This window comes from Carcharhinus amblyrhynchos, chromosome 32 (assembly GCF_965287045.1).
Source record: "Carcharhinus amblyrhynchos chromosome 32, sCarAmb.v2.hapA, whole genome shotgun sequence".
Lineage (NCBI taxonomy): Eukaryota > Metazoa > Chordata > Chondrichthyes > Carcharhiniformes > Carcharhinidae > Carcharhinus > Carcharhinus amblyrhynchos.
The window spans coordinates 18,554,769-18,573,573 of NC_137355.1; the positions used below are offsets into that span (position 1 = coordinate 18,554,769).

The 18,805-nt window shown below is 44.2% G+C and overlaps 1 long non-coding RNA gene across 1 annotated transcript in view; it reads left to right on the forward strand.

The window, feature by feature from the left end:
• The window catches only part of LOC145360806 (uncharacterized), a 40,947-nt gene that overhangs the window by 4,525 nt on the left and 17,617 nt on the right, over window positions 1-18,805 (forward strand). The gene's annotated exons all lie outside the window — the stretch shown is intronic.

Below are 18,805 nucleotides of genomic sequence, written 5' to 3' on the forward strand. Positions count from 1 at the left end.
AAGGCTATGTATTTTGATGTTGAGGGAGGTCTTGTAGTGAGTTGTACCACTGAGCTAAAAGCTCCAGGTTCAGGTCCTGCCTCAGCATTTGATGGCCGTGGGAAGTATGTTCATAATGTGGCCAAACAAGTTGATTCCCAGCGTGGAAATTCTTCCAATATGCCTATGACGAGTGGTAACTGCAGGGGCGTCTCCTGGTCAGCCATAGTGCAGAAGCAATGGCAAACCACTGCAAACATAACCATGGAGCAATGCAGAAGTCCATGGTTGCCAATACCCTTTCAGGGCAGGGAGCCTGAAGAAAGAGAGAGAGAGATTTTGATGTTGAGAAAGTATTTGAGTGCATTTAAGTATTTAAGTCCAAAAATGTGCGGTTAAGTTGATTAGCCATGATAAATTGCTGTTAGTGTCAGGGAGATTGGAGGGTAAATGTGTGGGATTAGAGAAATAGGGCCTGGATGGGATTGTTGTCAGTGTAGGCTTGTTGGGCTGAATAGACTCCTTCTGCACGTAATTCTATGATTCTATGCACGAAACCATTTGGCCCTGAAAGCTATCAGGTTCAACTCCTGGTACATAACAGAATTACTTTCTCGAGCTATGCAGCTAAAATTGGTCTCAGTATTCCAGTCAAAAAAATTATTGTAAGGATTCTACTGACCAAGGTCCCATTCGGAAAGTTCACCTTGGGTGCGAAGAGGACAGGATTGGCTGTGATGCTCTCCATAGTTGACTAGCCTTCAGACACTTGGGCCGAAATTTTACCAGCCTGGCCGCCCCTCTGGAAATTGTTGACCCTGGGTGGGATTTTACAGTTTTGAAATGAGCGAGGCCATGAAATCCCCCCCTTGCTGTCTTAGCTTGCACACAAGGAATGGACGCTTGAACAAATGTGTCAGAGGATGAGGAGCCCCTGTGGAACAGGACCATACCAAACGGAGGAGCAGGAGAGGGGAGAATATGTCTATGAGGATGGAGATATTGTACTCTTGTACTCCATGGCCAGAATTTTACCGGCATACCCACCCAAGGCTTCTAAGTTTGCGCTGAGGACAATGGAAAATGCTGTTCTGCGAGCCTCGCCTGCCCCAGAATTGGTAAAATCAGAGCCTTCGTCACTATGAAACTTAGGATCCCAAATGCTTTTAGAATAGCTTTATCCACTTGTCCTGCCACTTTTAATGATCCAATTCTTCAGACCACATGACAGGTGATCGCACATTTATTTTGCTGGAACAAGTGATGGATCATATTTTAGTGGGTCTATAATATATTCCCAGCCTGTAAGTGCCGACAGTAAATAATCATAATCCCGGCAATTATGTTTGAATATCTTTCTTATTTGGCTATGTGCTTTGGACCAGGTTAGTTCTAGGTACAATAAAATTCTAATTACAGAAACAATTACTCAAAACCATATTGCCTGTGTATCTATCTAGCTGGAACATACGTATAGCACACAATTTCTGTAAGAGTCACACTAACTTCCTGTTAAACTTTGCCCACTGCATTCTATTGATAACATCCCTGTAGTTATAAAACAGCCTACCCTCTTGACTCATATGCAGTGCCACAAGGGATCAGTTCCTCTATAAATGTTTGTCAGGTTACATTTCCCACGTCATACTTCGAGCACCTGTTATTTTGGCAAATGTCTGATCGCGACGATTTGGAAATTGTTTCTCTGTGTCCCTCAATCAAAAATGTAGGACACAGTTAGAAAAACCGCCAGTTCGAAACTATTCAGGATGTATGAAGCCATATGTAAACAAATGAGCAGTCACAAGATTGAACCCCAAAGGAACTTGTCAGCTGTCATCTTGGCTTCCCAACTAAACTTAATGGTTAACAAGGCAAATAATAAAATTGGGACATTAAACAAAAGACAACACCTATAAGGAAATCAGTCAACTGTGCCAGTCAGCTAGGGTTGTAGCACGCTCTTCTCTGAGTCTGAAGATTGTGGCTTCAAGCACATGAGCCGAGGCTGAAAGAGTGCTGCATTTGGAGGAAACGTGAGGTCCCAGCTGAGGTTTCTGAAGATTTTTAGCTGAGGCTGCACTAAATAATTAGGAGCAAAAATTTCCAAAGATTAGATGGGTTCTTGGGGGAGATAAACTTGCAGGGCGACAGGGATAGTGCAGGCACAGTAAGAAATCATCATCTTGTGCCTACCCCTACTGTGCCTATGCCTACCAGAACAAAGAGATCTAGTGGTATATGTTCATAGCTCCTTGAAAGTGGAGTCACAAGTGGACAGAGTGATGAAGAAGGCATTCGGCATGCTTGGTTTCATTGGTCAGAACATTGAATACAGGAGTCGGGACGTCTTGTTGAAGTTGTACAAGACATTGGTAAGGCCACACTTGGAATACTGTGTGCAATTTTGGTCACCCTATTACAGAAAGGATATTATTAAACTAGAAAGAGTTGCAGAAAAGATTTACTAGGATGCTACCAGGACTGGAGGGATTGAGTTATAAAGAGAGGTTGGATGGATTGGGACTTTGTCTCTGGAGCGTAGGAGGCTGAGGGGTGATCTTGTAGAGGTCTATAAAATAATGAGGAGCATTGATCAGATAGATAGTCAATATCTTTTCCCAAAGGTAGGGGAGTCTAAAACTAGAGGGCATAGGTTTAAGGTGAGAGGGAAGAGATACAAAAGTGTCCAGAGGGGCAAGTTTTTCACACAGAGGGTGGTGTGTGTCTGGAACAAGCTGCCAGAGGTAGCAGTAGAGGCGTGTACAATTTTGTCTTTTAAAAAGCATTTATATAATTACAAGGGTACACTGGGTAAAGAGGGATATGGGCCAAATGTGGGAATTGGGATTAGCTTAGGCATTTTTTTAAAAACCTCTATGACTCTATGACTCTACCCCAACGCAGGGATAGTGGAGGAGGGTCAAAGCAGCTGGGATTGCCCTACAGGAAACCCATGCAGACATGGGGAGAACGTGCAGACTCCACACAGACAGTGACCCAAGGCCTGAATTGAACCTGTGAGGCAGCAGTGCAAACTATTATGCCTCCATGCTGGAAGATTAAGGTGTTATATGTTATGTGGTCTATTCCCCTGTCATTAGAAACTAACATGTTATCCAATTTACTGTAAACAATCTCTCCTAGGTTTATACCTGGCTGTATTTTTTGCTTTGCTTCATTATCAGCGCACTCTGCTGGTCATATTTTTGAACTGCACTTTGTTAATCGGTGTGCGAAACTATGGGAAAGATTATAGCAGACTTAGAGCAGAAGTGTAAAGTTAGTTTATGCAATGTTTTTTGTGCAGTTATTAATCCATTTAAATCCATTTAAGGTCGTGAATGTAGCCCAATCCATCAGCCTCCCATCCATTGACTCTGTCTACATTTCCCGCTGCCTCGGCAAAGAAGCCAGCATAACTAAGGGCCCCACGCACTGTGGACATTCTCCCTTCCATTTTCTTCTGTCAGGAAAAGGATACAAAAGTCTGAGGTCACGTACCAACCGACTCAAGAACAGCTTCTTCCCTGCTGCTGTCAGACTTTTGAATGGACCTACCTCGCATTAAGTTGATCTTTCTCTACATCCTAGCTATAACTGTAACACTACACTCTGCACTCTCTCCTTTACTTCTCTATGAACGGTATGCTTTGTCTGTATAGCACAAAGAAACAGTACTTTTCACTGTATGCTAATACATTTAACAATAATATATCAAATAAATTTGCTTGACAATGTGCTAACAGAAGTTAAACCCCATTATCTTCTACTTTGTTGTGGTGCAATTAATCAAATCATAGAATCCCTACAGTGCAGAAGGAGCCCATTCAGTCCATCAAGCCTGAACCGACAACAGCCTCACCCAGGCCCTATCCCCTTAACTCCACCTATTTCCCCTGCTAATCCCCCTGAAACTAAGGGGCAATTTAGCATGACCAATCACCCAGTCTGAAAGACACGCTGGTTAGGTGCATTGACCCAAAGTGTGGCGACTAGGCAAATTTCATTGCAGTATTTAAAGTAAACCTACTTGTGACTAATAAAATATACTTTAGTATAACCTGCACATCTTTGGAGTGTGGGAGGAAATCCATGCAGGCATGGGGAGAATGTGCAAACGCCACAGAGACAGTGACCCGAGGCCAGAATTGAACATGGCACTGTGAGGCAGCAATGCTAACCCTGTGCCACCCAACATTCTTTATTTTTTTCTGCACTCTTCAAACTTGCCCTGATTCCAGTGTGCAAGGAATTCCAGCTGTTTCAAAACTGTCTCATAAAAAAGCAAAATGCGTGAATTAAAAAAAAACACAGCTACAAGAAAGCATTCTCATGGTTTCTAACATTGTGACCCGAGATGTGACAGCAGCGTGAGGAGGAAATGTGTGAAGCAGCTATCACCAACACAGGAAGGAGAAATCCACGAGGAAGAGGAGCCAAGGCTTTGATCACTGGCAGCCCGTCACAATGAGGCAGTGACTGCTTCCAAGAAAAGCCCTTTTATTCCCTTTTGTGGTCAAGAGAGTTGAAATCGGCGAGTTTCAGCCAAGTACAGATCCCCATTGTTTATTCAGTGAGGAATGAGGTGGGGGCACAATAGGAATACAATTTTAACTTTGCCAACAGTGCCCAAAAGGTTAACAGCCCAACCTTAAAGGAACCAAGCTATCATGATGCACAAAAATGTGAATCTTTCAGTCTGAGGCACCTGATCCAGCAGGATAAATTGGGATACCAGTGGTGCCAGATAGGGTGTACGAAGGCCCATCTCCCAAAACAGGAGAGACTTGCATAGAAATTACAACAAATGTACAAGCTATTGGATTGTTTATCCTCCACATCAGCAGCACCACATCTTAATACACTATGACTGCTCTGTTCCCTTCAGAGGAACATAGGTTTTAGGAACAGGAGTAGGCCATTCAGCCCTTTGAGCCTCATCTGTCATTCAATATGATTGTGGCTGATTTAGTCGTGATCTCATCTCCGCTTTGCCGTCTGTCCTCCATAACTCTTGGCTATCAAAAACCTAACTTTGCCTTGAATAACTTTAATTATCCAGCCTCCACTGCTTTCTGGGGAAGAGAATTCTATACTCTGATGACCCTCTGAGAGAGAAAGATTCTCCCCCTCTCTGCCTTAAATGCTAGATTTCTTATTCTTAAGCGGTGCAGTATGGTTCTGATCTCTCCCACAAGTGGAAACATCCTCTTGGTATCCACCCTGTCAGATCCCCTCAGGATATTATATATTCCAATAAGGTCACCTCTCATTCTTCTGACATCCAATGGATATAGGCTCAGTCCATTCAACCTTTTTTCCTAAGGCACTCATCCAAGGAATGAGTCGAGTGAACTTCTCTGGACTGCTTCTAACGCAATTATATTTATTTTCAAATAAGGAGACCAGAACTATACACATTACACCAAATGTGATCTCACAAATCCGCAGTACAGCTCACCTATTTTTATATTCCCTTGCAATAAAGACCAACATTCCATTTTCCTTTCTAATCAGTTGCTGTTCCTGCATACTAACCTTTTGTGATTCAAGTACTAGGACACCCAGATCCCTCTGAACAATCAAGTTCTGCAAATCCCTTTATTCCCCTTTCCTTCAACAAACCTAACTTATTCTTAAATGTTGATGTGGTCTCTACTCCTATCAGAGATTTGAGCATATAATCCAGGATAAGAACTCACCACAATTTTCATTGCACTACACGGTAGATTCTACACCCAACAGTATCTGTTTGTTGATATTACTGTATATCAAGACTAGCTTAGGGTTTTTAAAAAAAGGGGCAGAATGGACAAGTTGGGCTGAAGAGCCTGTTTCCATGTTGGAAAGCTCTATGTCCAGTTGCATTCAGATGGGTGGCACAGTGTTAGCGCTGCTGCCTCACAGTGCCAAGGACTTGGGTTCAATTCCCGCTTGGGTCAGTGTTGGTGCGGAGTTTGCACATTCTCCTGTGTCTGCATGGGTTTCCTCTGGTTGTTCCGGTTTCCTCCCACGCTCACAAAAGTGCAGGTTAGATGGATTGGCCGTGCTAAATTTCCCCTTAGTGTCCCAAGATGTGCAGGTTAAAGGGATTAGCAGGGTAAATACTTGGAATTATGGAGGAGGGGAATAAGATGCTTTTTTGGACAGTCAGTGTGAACTCAATGGCCAAATGGCCTCCTTCTGCTCTATAGGAATCCTATGATGATATCTGGTCATTAGCTTATTGCTGTTTGTGGCAGCTTGCTGTGAACCAATCTGGTGTTTATTGCAAGGGAATATAAAAATAGGAGAGCTGTACAGGGAATTTGAAGTTCATTTATTAGCCACAAGTAAGGCTTACATTAACACTGCAATGAAGTTACTGTAAAATTCCTCTAGTTGAAACATTCTGACACCTATTCAGGTCAATATACCTAAACAGCACAACTTTCAAACTGTGGGAGGAAACCGGAGCACCCGGAGGAAACCCACACAGACACAAGGAGAATGTGCAAACTCCACATGGACAGTGACCCAAGCCAGGAATCGAACTCAGGTCCCTGGCGCTGAGAGGCAGCAGTGCTAACCACTTTGCTGTGAACTAATTGCCTGCAGCATTTCCTTCAATAGAACAGGCAATTGTACCAGAGGCCCTTACCTACATCTGTCTGTACCAGGACCACACAAAGACAATAACGTAAGGTAAGAAAAGCAGAGGAAACTAAAATTGAAGTCAAGGATTACACTGGTTGAGTTAATGTTTGATTTGATTTGATTAATTGTTGTCACATGTATTAACATATGGTGGAAAGTATTGTTTCTTGCGCGCTATACAGACAAAGCAAACCATTCATAGAAAAGGAAAGGAGAGAGTGCAAAATGTAATGTTACAGACATAGCTAGGGTGTAGAGAAAGATCAGCTTAGTGCGAGGTAAATCCATTCAAAAGTCTGATAGCAGCAGGGAAGAAGTAGAAAGGGTCGAGAGTTTCAAGTTTTTAGGTGTCCAGGTCACCAACAACCTGTCCTAGTTCCCCCATGCTGACACTATAGTTAAGAAAGCCCAACAACGCCTCTACTTTCTCAGACGATTAAGGAAATTTGTTCTTGAGTCAATTGGCACATGACCTCAGACTTTTGTATCTTTTTGCTGATGAAAGAAGGTGGAAGAGAGAACGTCTAGGGTATATGGGGTCCTTAATTATGCTGTCTGCTTTGCCAAGGCAGCAGGAAGTGTAGACAGAGTCAATGGATAGAAGGCTGGTTTGAGCGATGGATTGAGCTACATTCACGACCTTTTGTAGTTTCTTGTGGTCTTGGGCAGAGCAGGAACCATATCAAGCTGTGATGCAATTAGAAAGAATGCTTTCTATGGTGTATTTGTAACAGTTGGTGAGAGTCCTAATTGACATGCCAAATTTCCTTAGTCTTCTGAGAAAGTAGATGCGTTGGTGGTTTTTTTTTAACTATAGTGTCGGCATGGGCAGACCAAGACAGGTTGTTGGTGATCTGGAACCTAAAAACCTGAAGCTCTTGACCCTTTCTACTTCATCCCCATTAATGTAGACAGGGGCATGTCCTCCTCTAAACTTCCTGAAGTCGATGATTATCTCCTTCATTTTGTTGATGTTGAGGGAGAGATTATTGTCACCACATCAGTTCACCAGATTCTCTATCTCATTCCTGTACTCTGTCTCATCACTGTTGAGATCTGACTCACTAAGCAAACTTCCCAATCCTAGAAGTTTTCACATGGCCCCTGAACTACCCCGAACTACGCTCCCACTGTTGGCTGTATCCTCGTGACCATATGTCTTGCGATGGCAACCTCAAAGTGGATTGACTTGGATGAATCATGATTGTCAGGGAGTCTTCTTTCCATTCCAAGTGCATTTGGAACTAATAAACAGAAATGTTTAAGAAATAATTTAAAAATACAGCTTTGCTTTTAAATTCCTGCATGACTTTTCTCCCAACATTGCTGACAGCAGTGTTCTGGAGAGATTGATCTTTAATTCCAGAACAATCCGGGAGGGACACTAACGCGGGGTAGAGCTGTGATACAATCCATGAAGCTCAAAGCAAATTGCTGCAGCACTTCCTTAGGTCCCCACAAGGGGTCCTCATAAGACCTTGGGAGTCTCAATTCTAATGAAGACTGGACCACAATGGAAGAGATAGGGAGAACAGCAAAAGTTAAACCAGCGCATGATTTAACAGTAAAATAAATGTCCTTTGGTCCTGAAAGATGCTGTATTTTTTCATTTTTTATTTGCCAAAACAATTTTTTATAATTCAGAATCAAACAGGGCAGAATCTGATAGATGGAACTGGGAAGAAGGGGAAATGACTTGGTGTGGCTGTGGGTTGGGGGGATAGGATGTGAGGAATAGGGAAGAGAATGCCGTTGGAAGAAGGGGCAGCACGGTGGCACAGTGGTTAGCACTGCTGCCTCACAGCACCAGGGACCTGGGTTCGATTCCTGGTTTGGGTCATTGTTTGGAGTTTGCATATTCTCGCCATGTCTGTGTGGGTTTCCTCCGGGTGCTCTGGTTTCCTCCCACAGTCCAAAGATGTGTGGATTAGGTGCATTGGCCATGCTAAATTGCCACTTAGTGTCAGGAGGGACTAGCTAGGGTAAATGCATGGGGTTATGGGGATAGGGCCTAGATGGGATTGTGGTCAGTGCAGACTCAATGGGCCAAATTGCCTCCCTCTGCATTGTAGGATTCTCTGATTCAATGTACAGCTAGCTATATGATGTGACAGGGGTGAAGGGAATAGGATGGATATAGCTTCAGAAGGGACATGGGAAAGCTGGAATTGTATGGCATGGGAATTAAAAGCATTATTTTTCAATAAAGATCTTTTGTGGCTCTCTGCTGGTCTGATATTACCTTCATCAGGAGGGTATGTTCAGTAACTCTGCACATTGTGAGCACATGCAACAATTCTGTCATTCTCATGAAAATGCTATCTGTTCATTTTCCCGTTAACGTTTCCCTTAAAGACCCTGAATCCTGTTGCAACAGGCTCCATGCAGCCATATCCACACTTACGAGGAGTTAAGGTACATTGTCCAGATGAGTGAGAATGACAGTCAGGCCATATCCACATCTACACACTGGCTGCTTTACCTTTTCACTAGCTCACTGGTCTGGAATCTATCTGTTGTGGCTCCAGTTCAGCTCAATCTAGGAAGTGAATCTTCTATTAGCTTTATTTTCCCATGGGATGTGAGTATTAGCTGGCAAGGCCAGCTTGTGTTGCCCATCACTAATTGCCCTGGAGCTAGGTGCCCATTTCAGAGGGCAGTTTCACATTGGAGTCACATGTAGGCCAGACTGGGTAAGGATGGCAGAGGGGGAGTTGATGGCCCACTGATATTTTCGCTAGACTATTAATCCAGACACTCAGCTAACGTTCTGTGGACCCGGGCTCACATCCTGCCATGGCAGGTGGTGGAATTTGAACTCAATACAAAATATCTGGAATTATGAACTTACTGATGACCATGAAACCGTTGTCAATTGTCAGAAAAACCCATCTAGTTCACTAATGTCATTTAGGGAAGGAAATCTGCCATCCTTACCCGGTCTGGCCTACATGATTCCAGAGCCACTGCAATTTGGTTGACTCTCAACTGCCCTCGGGCAACAAGGGATGGGCAATAAATGCTGGCCCAGCCAGCAACACCCATGTCCCACGAATGAATAAAAAAAATCCTTCACAAACTCACTGGTGCGGAATCTATTTGTGTGGCCCTAGTTCAACTCAGTCTAGGAAGTGAAAATTTTTTCCCTTTATTTTCCCATGGGATATGAGGAGTATTAGTGAACCAGATATGTTTTTATGACAATTTATAATAAGTGTCATAACCACCAGATTAGCTTTATATTCCAAATTTATTAATTGAATTTAAATTCCACTAGCTGCCTTGGTGGGATTTGAACCCATGTCCCCAGAGGATTAACCTGGGCGTCTGGATTACTAGTGCAGTGATATGGCCATTATGCCACCATCTCCTCTGAACTACTCCACTTAACTACTGAGATTAAAGATCTGTGCTTCATTTGTTAGCTGTGGTTCAGTGGTTCTCACTCTTGTCTCAGAAGGTTGTGAGATCAAGCCCCACTTTATCAGGATGATATTCCCAGGCTGAGGAGGTGTCACGTTAAATTGAGGTTTTGTCTGTACTTTCAGGGCCCTATACCTTTTTTTTTCACTGAGTGGGCAGGGGTAACATCTCCCTTTCACTTCCTGCTGGCTATCATTTGCCAGACCTTTTTTTCCCAAAAACATATTTTAATCATAATATTTTGCAGCACAGTGGCACAGTGATTAGCACTGCTGCCTCACAGCTCGAGGTACCTGGGTTCAATTCTGTCTGTGTGGAGTTTGTACATTCTCCCAGTGTCTGCCTGGGTTTTTTAATTTCCTCCCACACTCCAAAGCTGTGTGGGTTAGGAGAATGGCCATGTTAAATTGCCCCTTAGTGTCTAAAGATGTGCAGGTTAGGTGGATTGACCATGCTAAGTTGCCCCTTAGTGTCCAAAAGATGTGCAGATTAGGTGGAATGGCCATGTTAAATTGCCCCTTAGTGTCCAATGATGTGCAGGTTAGGTAGAATGGCCAAGCTAAATTGCCCCTTAGTGTCCAAAGATGTGCAGGTTAGGTGGATTGGCCATGCTAAATTGCCCCTTAATATCCAAAGATGTGCAGATTAGGTGGATTAGTATTGGGAAATGTATGGGGTTACAGGGAGAAGGTGGGGATGAGGGCCTGGGTAAGAAACTCTGTCAGAGAATCAGTGCAGACTTGATGAGCCAAGTGGCCTCTTCTGCACTGTAGGGATTGTAGAACATAGAACATAGAACACTACAGCCCAGTATAGGCCCTTTGGCCCTCGATGTTGTGCCAACCTGTGAAACCAATCTAAAGCCCATCTAACCTAAACTATTCCAATATCATCCATATGTTTATCCAATGACCATTTAAATGCCCTTAATATTGGTGAGTCCACTACTGTTGCAGGCAGGGCATTCCATGCCCTTACTACTCTCTGAGTAAAGAACCTACCTCTGGCATCTGTCCTATATCTAACACCCCTCAATTTAAAGCTATGTCTCCTCATGCTAGCCATCACCATCCGAGGAAAATGGCTCTCACTGTCCACCCTATCTCATCCTCTGATCATCTTGTATGCTTCTATTAAATCACCTCTTAACCTTCTTCTCTCTAACGAAAACAGCCTCAAGTCCCTCAGCCTTTCCTCATAAGACCTTCCGACCAGACCAGGCAACACCCTGGTAAATCTCCTCTGCACCTTTTCCAATGCTTCTACATCCTTCCTATAATGCAGCAACCAGAACTGTATGCAGTACTCCAAGTGTGGCCGCACCAGAGTTTTGTATAGCTGCAACATGACCTTATGGCTCCGAAACTCAATCCCTCTACCAATAAAAGCTAACACACCGTACGCCTTCTTAACAACCCTATCAACCTGGGTGCCAACTTTCAGGGATCTATGCACATGGACACTGAGATCTCTCTGCTCATCCACACTACCAAGTATCTTATTAGCCCAGTACTCTGAATTCCTGTTACTCCTTCCAAAGTGAATCACCTCACACTTTTCCACATTAAACTCCGTTTGCCACCTCTCAGCCCAGCTCTGCAGCTATGATTCTGAAGATACATTACATAAATTTAACATTACTCAAAGTGCAAAACTTGCTTTCAACGCAGCACTCTGTGGGACTCTGCAGTGCCTTGCTACACTTATTAATTACAATATACTTTGCATGTCAGCCATGCAGCCCAATGGCTGTTAGGGAGTTTCCAGAGTTTTATGGCAGGAGGGCCTTTGACAGCGATCTCTCCCCTTTGTGGGGAGGGAGGGGGTAGGTGCAAGGGGTTGTCCCGGGTTTTAGTGCGTCCCTCAGCGGAATGTGCCAGCCTGCAACACCTGGTCGCAGGCAGCTCTGTGCACTGGAGAAGCAGCAAGTTTCGGGCAGTTCAGTGACAGTCTTTCACTGTGGTGGTGGTCCTCCAGCAGCAGCTGATGTCTGTCTGAGAGTATATCCCTGGTATAAGAGAGCTTTTCTTTTAAGCGATCTGGTAGACAGCTTTAGCGCCTGTGCTCTGACTGACAGTGTTTGCTGATCCTTTGAGCAAAAGTACCAACCAATTCAAGAACAGCTTCTTCCCTGCTGCTGTCAGACTTTTGAACGAACCTACCTCACATTAAGTTGATCTTTCTCTACACCCTAGCTATGACTATAACACTACATTCTGCACTTTCTCCTTTCCTTCCCTATGAATGCTATGCTTTGTCTGTAGAGCGTACAAGAAACAATACTTTTTCACTGTGTGTTAACACACGTGACAATGATAAATCAAATCATTTGACTGGATTGGAAATAGGCAGACTTTCACACAGTGGCATCGAACAGCATATTTCCATTCTCAATCCATTCACAATTGAGCCTCACCTTGACTGATGGATTCAAATGTCTGCACCTTCACTGTCAGCCCACTTTGGAGAAGTTTGGCATTTTTATTCATTTAAAAAGATGTAAAGTCTCTTTCTGAACTCATTCTGTTCTGCTCTGACTGAAACTTGCAAGGTTAGTGATGTAATTTATTGGGCAGTGTATAACCCTGTGAAATAGGATCCTGCCCAGAGAGAAGGAAGAGATTTAAAGAGTTAATTGAATTATTGCTGCCTGCCCCAGTGAAATCGTCAGTCCCACGCTACGCTCCGACATTTGACCTTTTCCCATAATAATCTCAAGCAAATTAAATAAATGAGTTCTTGCTTTCCCTGTCGCAGACTTCCAGCCGACCGTGCTACCCAATTCCCAAAAGGGGATTTCAGTGAACAATTCCACTGGGCTCAGTGGAATTCCATCAGAGGGCTGTGATTCATCCCTCTCCACCCTGCCCCCATCAACCTCGCCCCTTCAACCCCCACCTCACTCATCCTTCGGGCAAGAATGCGTCACCCTTCCCAGGGCAAGAACAGGAGGATGTCCGGCACACAAAAAAAAAACTGCTGGGAAACTTTTAAACGGTCAGGCTTGTACCACTGAACTTCAGTCGATCTTTGAACCCCAGGCTTTGCGAGCGTTTTGAGTATTTGGAATTCCTTCTCCAAATGGGAAAAGCAGGAGGCTGCTTGCATTTTTCTCCGCAGCCAACGAAACGCCAGCCAACATCAACAACTTGCGCTCATATTCTGCATATTGGAGCAATACTGGCGAATACTGGATCTTCTGGTTAACAATAGTTGTCACCGGACATATCTCGGCTGAATTCTCCCGCCATTCATGGCCTTCTGCTGCCGACAGCGAGAACGGAGAATTCTGCACTCATCCAGATATTCATTCACTGCAGCGGGACCAGAGATTCCCAGCTATGGGCGAGGTTGGCGAATCCGGCCCACTGGTGAATACTGTATGGGCGGCACTGTGGCATAGTGGTTAGCACTGCTGCCTCACAGCGCCAGGGACCTGGGTTCGATTCCCAGCTTGGGTCACTGTCTGTGTGGAGTCTGCACATTCTCCCCGTGTCTGCGTGGGTTTCCTCCGGATGCTCCGGTTTCCTCCCACAATCTGAAAGAGAATCGGCCATGCTAATTCTCTCAGTGTATCCGAAGAGGCACTGGTGACTAGGGGATTTTCATAGGAACTTCATTACAGTGTCTACTTCATAGAAGTCATAGAAAGAATCATAGAAACCCTACAGTGCAGAAGGAGCCATTCAGCGCAACGAGTCTGCACTGACCACAATCCCACCCAGGCCCTACCCCCATATCCCTACATATTTACCTGTTAATCCCCCTAACTGATGCATCTCACGATTCTAAGGGGCAATTTTTAGCATGGCTAATCAACCTGACCCGCACATCTTTGGATTGTGGGAGGAAACTGGAGCACCCAGATGAAACCCATGCAGACACAACGAGAATGTGCAAACTCCACACAGACAGTGACCCAAGCCAGGAATTGAACCCAGATCCCTAGAGTTGTGAAACAGCAGTGCTAATCACTGTGCTACCGTGCCACTCCACTTATGACACTAATAAATAAACTTTAAAACTGCAGATGATTATCACCACTAAATACCTGAAGGTTATTAACTTATTTAGAGAGAGCTGGGTGGATTATCTTATTTATAATGCATCGCCAAAGTCTCTTGCTAACTCTTGTTAAAACATCATCTTCTACGCAGACTTTGCCACACTAAAGGTAAATAGATGTTAATTGCTGTTTGAACAAGGTACATAGTGATGGTTATATGACTGAAACATTCAGTAGTTTTGTACTTTGGCACATGAGGCAACAGTAAACACTTTGGATCCTAACTTACCCTAAGATATTGGAGTAGCTGACCCCTTTAAGGGGCATACATCAGGAGGGTTATGTGACCTGATTGCCCAATGGGGAAAAGAGGCCAGGGATCTGGGTGCAGAGTGCGGTCTTTTGCAGCCAGTGTAGGTCCTAGAGCAGGCAGTGTTAACATCATAAAGGTACTCTGTGTATTTATCTGCTTGGAAATAAACTGTTATAGTTCGTTACACTGACTGGTGTTTGAAATAACTCCCCAGAGGCCAGGTTCCCTTTATTTACAAATTTATCTCCACTCCTAGGAATGCTTCAGGTACAAAGCCAGAATCTGGAGTGTCAGGACGTTACAGAACTTAGGCCATGGGACAACAGTAAATTTGGCATGTCAGCTACAACTCCCACCAATTTTTACAGATGCACCATAGAAAGCATTCTTTCTCATTGTATCACAGCTTGGTCTGGCTCTTGCTCTGCCAGAGACTGCAAGAAACTACAAAGGGTCGTGAGTATAGCCCAATCCATCACGCAAACCAGCCTCCCATCCACTGACCCCATCTACACTTCCTGCTGTCCTTGAGTCAGTTGGTAAATGACCTCAGACTTTTGTATCTTTTTCCCAACAGAAGAATGTGGAAGAGAGAATGTCCGGGGTGCATGGGGGGTCCTGAATTATGCTGGCTGCTTTGCCGAGGCATCGGGAAATATAGACAGAGTCAATGGACGGGAGGTTGGTTTGTGTGATGGATCGGGCTACATTCACGACCTTTTGTAGTTCCTTGTGGTCTTGGGCAGAGCAGGAGTCATATCAAGCTGTGGTACAACCAGAAATAATGCTTTCTATAGTGCATCTGTAAAAGTTGGTGAGAGTGATTGGCATCATTATTTTGAATGTATTTTATTACAACACCCAGCTGCTAAGCAGAAGTCTTGAAGAAAGCTGCCAATGGAACAGTAAAATTCTTTCCCCATTCTTCCAAGTTCAAGACCCTATCGGTATTAACAGTTTGAAATCCAGCACAGAGATAGAGAATAGAGAGGGGTCACAAATTCAAGGTGAGGGGGGCAAGGTTTAACACAGATGTCAGAGGGACGTATTTTACACAGAGGGTGGTGGGGGCACTGCCAGGCAAGGTGGAAGAGGCGGACTGCCGGGATCATTTAAGACTTATCTGGATAGTCACATGAACAGACTGGGAACGGAGGGATACAAACGAATAGTCTAGTTGGAAGCATGCATGGCGCAGGCCTGGAGAGCCAAAGGGCCTGTTTCCTGTGCTGTATTATTCTTTGTTCTTTGTTCTTAATATCTATGGAAACGATAAGTAGTTTAACGTTATACAGAGGTGCAAAGGGCATTATGTTGGTGCACCAGCTTTCCCCCCTTCTCCTCTCTTGAAGGGTAATCCTATGGAGAACATCATTTCACCTGGGTTGATCCTTGCATATGAAGCTCAGTCAGGCTTATATATGGCCAGCATTTCCTGCAATTGCTTGATAAAATCTGTTGCTTAGATGTTCATTTATGTCATTTACAACAGGAACAGCAACGCGCATTGATACAGCACTATAATGGCCTTGAAGTTTGAGGACTCACATAATTATACAATACAGTCCGCTGTGTTAAAATAATGACTTGCGGCCACAGAGAACAGATCCAATCTTTCCCAGCCCCCAATCCACAGTGGAATGTCACAGAACCATTACAGAAACGTGATCAAACAAAATCTGACCGCAGGTCCCTTAGGTGAACATTAGAACAGGTAACCAAAAATGTGATTTGTCAAAAAACTAGGTTTTGCAGAGCTTCTCACAGGAGGAAATTGAAGTGTTGAGAGAGAGGTTTATGGGGAGAAATTCCAGATCTTGGGAACTAAACAGCGGAAGACTCAGTTGTCAGTGATGAAAACCAGGGATTCGTAAGAGGCCGGAGTTGGTAGAATACCCTGAGGGTTGGCACGAGAGGAGGGGTGATTACGGAAGGAGAGAGACCATAAAGGGATTTGAACACAAGCAAACTGAAAGCCTAAGGTGTTACACCTTCATCTGATAAAGGAGCACTGCTCTGAAAGCTCATGATTCCGAATAAACCTTTAACCTGGTGTTGTGAGACTTCTTCAAGGAGTTACAGGCTGGGATTCAATGCAGGCCAATGAGCTCCTGTGAGTGCAGCAAAGTTTTGGACCATCTGAATCTCACAACTAAAGGAGACATTTCTTGGCTGGTCAGCCCAGAACTTGAATACCAGCCACCTCAGCAGTGGAGTACAGACAATGAAGACATACCTCCTCTGCCTCATATCTCCTCAGGATTGAGTGGCATCATCTTGATATACCACTTGAGATGTTCCTTGGATCTGGACATTGTCTATTGAAACTGGGCCTCATCAATGACTTCATTCAACGATACGGAATGGTGGAGCTTGGAAGGTGGCAGAAACTGCCTGAATTTCAAGCGTGTGTTGCCTGGTAACTCGAGAAAAGTCACGAACGATCAGGAAAAGCAAGGTGGGCAAGATGTCAACATTCACTGCCGAAAGAAAAGATAAACTTGGGACATTCGTTGAAACTCCAGCAATCTTGGTTTTAAAAAAAAGGACTTGCAGTTACTTTTGTGCTATTCTCAATTTAAGGACATCCCTAAACACAAAGTGGAGTTGCTGGCGTTGGACTGGGGTAAGCACACTAAATAGTCTCACAACACCAGGTTAAAGTCCAACAGGTTTATTTGGAATCACGAGCTTTCAGAGCATTGCTCCTTCATCAGGTGAGCTCAGCAGTGCTCCGAAAGCTCATAATTCCAAATATATTTGTTGGACTTTAATCTGGTATTGTGAGATTCCTAAACACAACCAATGAAATACCATTACTGTTGTAATGTAGGAAATACAGCATTCAATTTACGCACAGCAAGCTTTCACAAATAAAAATGTGATCATTATTTTTTTCAGCGGTGTTGATTGTTGAAGATAAATAATGGCCAGGACCCCAGGGATAACTCATCTGCTGCTCTTTAGAACAGATCTTTTACCAGCTCCCCCCACAACCTGCCCCCACCCAACTCTGCCCCCCTTTGGTGAGGCCACAGCTGGAGTACTGTGTGCAGTTCTGGTCGCCACATTATCAGAAAGAGGTGATTGCACTGGAGTGGAAGCAGAGGAGATTCAAGAGGATGCTGCCTGGGATGGAACATTTAAGTTATGAAGAGAGATCAGGTAGGCTTGGGTTGTTTTTGTTGGAGCAGAGAGAACTGAGGGGCTTAATCGAGATGTTCAAGATTATGAGGGGCGTGGACAGAGTGATTAAGGAGCAGCTGTTTCCCTTAGTTGAAGGGTCAGCCCCAGGGTTCAAGGTGAGGGGCAGGAGGTTTAGGCGGAAAAACATTTTTACCCAAGATGTGGTGACGGTGTGGATTGTGCTGCCTGGGAGGGTGGCAGAGGTGGGATGCCTCACATCCTTTAAAAGTACCTGGATAAGCACTTGGCACATCATAACCTTCAAGGCTATAGACCAAGTGCTGGTAGATGGGATCAGATGGGAGATCAGGTGTTTCTCACATCAGTGCAGACTCAGTGGGCTGAAGGGCCTCATCTGCACTGTATGATTCTAAGCTGTGTATCAATTGGGAAGGAACCTCAGCTGAAGTGATGGGATTATACAAAGGGCTTGATTTTCCTTGTCATTGGTCTCTCCCTTCTGTACTATCCACTCCCTCCACAAGTAGTGCACCTTGGCTGTCAATGTGTACTATCCAACAAGCCAAGGTTCTTTCAACACCATCTCTCAAATCCATAACCTCCACCACTTAGAAGGATTGCTGCCCCGGAAGAACACCAACTCCAAACCATGCACCAGTCTGACTTGGATATATTATGTATCACTGTTTCTTCATCATCACTGGGGTCAGAATCTTGGAAACTCCCTCATCTGACAGCATTGTGGGACACCACACAGAGTGCAGCCATACAAGGTGACAGCTCATCTTACCACATGGCCACATCCAGATATTGAACTTTATTATAACAGTGCACCTAAATTCCCTGACCGCGCCCATGGCTGAGATTCTCCAGTCCCGCTGCAGCGCTTGGAGTTTTGGCTGAGCTCCAAATTCTCCATTCTCATTGGCAGTGTTGGTGGGACATGAAAGGCCAGAGAATTCCAGTCTACGATGTCTATGAAAATGGGCTTCAGGATGCATCACCCAGACTAAAAGTTGCATACGGTCAAATGCAATCTGAGTTTATAATTTTCCATTCTTTACCCTCCACCACTCAGGCTTTCTGTCAACATTGATTGCTCAGAACATTAAGAGTTTGCAATTTTTCGAAACCCTAAAGGGAATTAATATAGCAAAATCTAATGTTTTATTCAGCTGCGCATTTTCTAATAGGATTACTGTGGGATGTTCAGATGCAGGTTCAGGGGACAGATAGTCGATAAAAACATATATTAACCCATCAAGTACTTCAGACAGTTCAAAGGCCACTACTAGATG